The sequence below is a fragment of the Egretta garzetta genome, unplaced genomic scaffold, assembly GCF_000687185.1.
Source record: "Egretta garzetta isolate BGI_Z169 unplaced genomic scaffold, ASM68718v1 scaffold74, whole genome shotgun sequence".
NCBI classification, from domain to species: Eukaryota; Metazoa; Chordata; class Aves; order Pelecaniformes; family Ardeidae; genus Egretta; species Egretta garzetta.
Window position 1 is genome coordinate 1,214,169 of NW_009259427.1, and position 3,770 is coordinate 1,217,938.

Below are 3,770 nucleotides of genomic sequence, written 5' to 3' on the forward strand. Positions count from 1 at the left end.
ATGAGTTGTGGTTCTTTTCCATTCCACCCTCTTTAGTTTAGAACTCTTTGAGATAGGGACTTTTTCTTACACTGTAAAATGCTTAAACCTCAGTAGAATGAAACACTGATTTTTGCTTGGGTCCTGCACACACAGCTGAATACAAATTATCAAATACACACACACAGTGCCACTGTGAACATAAATGTGCACATGAAAACAAACTCTAGAAGTACAAGGACTGACAGCAAAATATTAGTCTTATTTTATTTTTTTTAATGTTTCAGACATTTTAATTGATTACTGTACCACATTATTCCTGTTAGACCCCGTTATTATCTGCAAACCCACATTTACAGCGTTGGATTTAATTAGCTCCTTTTGAAAACGACATTGATTCAGCAAGTCAGAAATGGATTTGCAAATCAATTTATTTCTTTTTTCCCTTTAGAAAGTCAATCAATCTTGTAACATAAATGTTACTTCAAAATTATGTATCCAAGGGATGAAATTAGAGAGACCTGTACCCAACAGAAAGCAGCTGAAAACCAGCGTCAGACATCTACGTCTACTTGCTTTTGGGGCAATAGTTTCTACAGTAATGGTTTCCTTTGCACTGATGGAGGTACAAGTATCCTGAATTTGAGACTCTAAGCAAGCAGCAGTCTGGTGTATTGCTGACAAAATGTGCAGTGTATTCTCAGGAGAATTTTTAACATCAATACAACTGCAGCAATGACTACTTCACACATGCTGTTTTAGCTGCCAAAACTGAGAAGTGTCAATGTTCTTACTGCTACTAATGGGGGCTGGGAAAGGCAAATGTATTATTTATACAAATGCATACAATAAAGCTGTTTGAAAACACTCCAAATGATTGTGCTTTCTGTTGTTTCTTTCAGAAAAATCTGTCATTATAAATATTTTTTCCCATTCTTTAAAATAGGCTAGAGAAAGTTTTTTGGTTGTTTTTTTTTTTTTTTTTCCAAAAGAAAGAAAAAAACACAATAAAAGTGTCATTCTCAAATTTTCACTTCAAGACTCTATTTCCTTCTTCTGTGCTCTACTGTTTTTTCTGCTTTTAACCACTGTAACAGAATGGTGAAGAGTTGTAAGCAACCAGGGGAAATCCCAACTCCACACAAACTTTAGTGCTGTTTTCTGACTTCTGCTAGTTAGAAAGTGTAAAGATTTATTGGAAAAATTATTTCCCTGGAGTCTGCAGGGCCCTGGGAGAGACTGGAGGAAAGCAAACCCACTGCACAGAGGGGCCTGGCAGCAGACGACCAGCTTCCTCATAGAATCATAGAATCATTTAGGTTGGAAAAGACCTTTAAGATCATCAAGTCCAACCGTTACCCTAACCCTGCCAGTCCACCACTAAACCATGTCCCTAAGCACCTCGTCTGCCTGTCTTTTAAATCCCTCCAGGGATGGGGACTCAACCAGTTCCCCGAGCAAACTGTTCCAATGCTTGACAAAGAGAAAAAGAGACACAGAAAAAAATTTCTTCCCTGGTGAACCTTGATTATCCCTTCCTACAATGCAGTCCATACAAGAGGCTCCATGTGCAGCACCCCATCGAATGGCATCCTCCTTACATGCGCTCCTCCCCAGTACAACAGACAAGGATTTACTAGATGGACACATGCTTATGCAGCAAAAGCAATGCCCCATGTCATGTTGAACTGCTGCATGTGCAAAAATAGGGTGCAAAAGCACATGAGATATCACTGATATTGTGCACTGGCTCTCCTAAAGTACAGGTGTAACTGATAATACTGGATCTGGGAACCTCACTGTAAAACATCAATATTTACATCTGAGGTCCCAGGAACTAAGGATATAGCAGCAAGACATATTATGGGGTATTCAGCCTTTTTTTAGTACTAGGGTGCAGATTCGATAGGCCAATAGTCAGTGCATGGGCTTAGGGCTCTCATCTGATATAATAAACACTTTTCTCCTCAAGCACAAAGAAACACAGGTTGCGTAGGTGTCAGTACTCAAGTTACAGACTGAAGAGCAGACAAGAAAATATTTGGCCCGCCAGATTTACGCCCACTGTTTTCACAGTAGTACTGACTGGTAGAAGTTAAAGCAATGGCAGTGGGTGCTCTGAGACCATCATTAAAGCCTGGAAAAAATCAAAGTACAATTGTTGTAGCAGAGATCTGGCTGCTCCAGGAGAAAAAAAAAGGGGGGGGAAGAGCCCTAATTGTGCATATCCTTTTAATGAAACAAAACCTAATTCATTTCTTCCACACTTTAATCTTCCTCTAGCTTAGTCAGCTGCCTGCCCACACACAGCTCCAGCTTCCTCTCCCATCACAGTGATGTCAGAAAGATGGATTTTCTTCCCAAAGCCAAATATTCTGGCAGATTAGACAACCTCACCTCTGGAAAAGCAGCGGAGGCACGGGCTAGACACAACACGCTAAGTCAGTCCTGCAAAGGGCTGAGGCAGGCGGAAGAGAAAGTACGATCCAGCCTTTTACTCCAGCTGCAGCAGCAAGGATAGGTAATACAAAACATGGCTGTGGCTATTTCATCATAAAGAACGAAATGGACACTGGGAACGGACACCTTAACACATGGTAAAGCAAAACACAGCATCTCACACTAAGGGTCCATTGATCGTTTTTCCCAGTAGGCAAAAGCTTGGTGTAAATCTCTGGGTTTCTTCTCCAGAAGGAGGTGGAGAGTGAAAAATAGGAACAAGGCTGTGCTAGCAAGCTAATAGCTCCCTCCTTTGCACAAGCACATGCAGCCAGGTATCACTAAAGACAGCTTGAATACAGACAAAGCTGCCAGACTGGCACTGAGATATCCCTGTCCCAGGACCAGCTTGAGATATAAGCAAGAGAGGCCATCACTCATGGTTGTAAGAAAGGCCATGCTACTTGTTTTGCCTGCATGAGAAAAGGGGTGGCTTGGGTCCGACTGAGAGCCTGGTGATGCCCCATCTCCCACTGCTTGTTGGAACAGGAGCAAATCAGCACCCAGTTCTCCTGGCAGGGGCAGTAAAATGCATTTTTGGAGGCATTTTCCAGGAGCCTCGAGCACCGGTCTGACAGGTGTGCAGCAGAAGTGTGTACACATCTGAGGTCTCTCTGAACACAACAAGCAAACTGGAATAATAAAGACTTTGTGTCTGCCCAGCTCTCTTTTTCAATGCTTATTCCAGCTCTAATAGGCACTTGGTCACTTTCTTGAGCCATAAATGTGGTTCAAATCGCGAAGTGTCCTGTACTGTGTAAAACAGTCATTCCCAGGCAGGAGAGAGCACAGAACTGGGAAGCAGCACCAGCTGGATGAAGCCTTTAATAGAGAAACTACCTGGTCCTCATTAAAAACTGAGCTTAAGGTGATGGAAGAAGACAGAAACAGAGGAATCTGGATAACCTGAGCAACTTCAGTGACATGGGGAAATGCTGGATGCAGATGTGGTCAGCAGCAGTCAGTGGCCATTCACAACTCTCAGGTGGTGCACACAGTGTGGACACCCTACTAGATCTCCTCAGTGGCATAAGTTCATTCCACTCCTCCTCTCTCTCCCCCATCCCTGGCTACACATAGACAGGAAGTCCCTAAATGTGTGCTTAGTAGGCAGAAGAGATCTGTAAAGCCCTCCTGCACTCCCATGGGAGGTCATTCCCAAACAGCAGCAGGAGATGCAACGCAGTGAGGAAACTCCATCATCAATCACCCTCCAGAGCTGCTGGCCTGGAAGCCCACTGCACCTAAAGTGCAAAGGTGAAGAGCAGCCTGGCTTTTCCTAGCATGCAGCA

The 3,770-nt window shown here is 43.3% G+C and overlaps 1 protein-coding gene across 1 annotated transcript in view; it reads right to left on the reverse strand.

Annotated features, from left to right (window-relative positions):
- COL22A1 (collagen type XXII alpha 1 chain) overlaps window positions 1-3,770 on the reverse strand; it is a 221,056-nt gene that overhangs the window by 100,106 nt on the left and 117,180 nt on the right. The window lies entirely within an intron of this gene.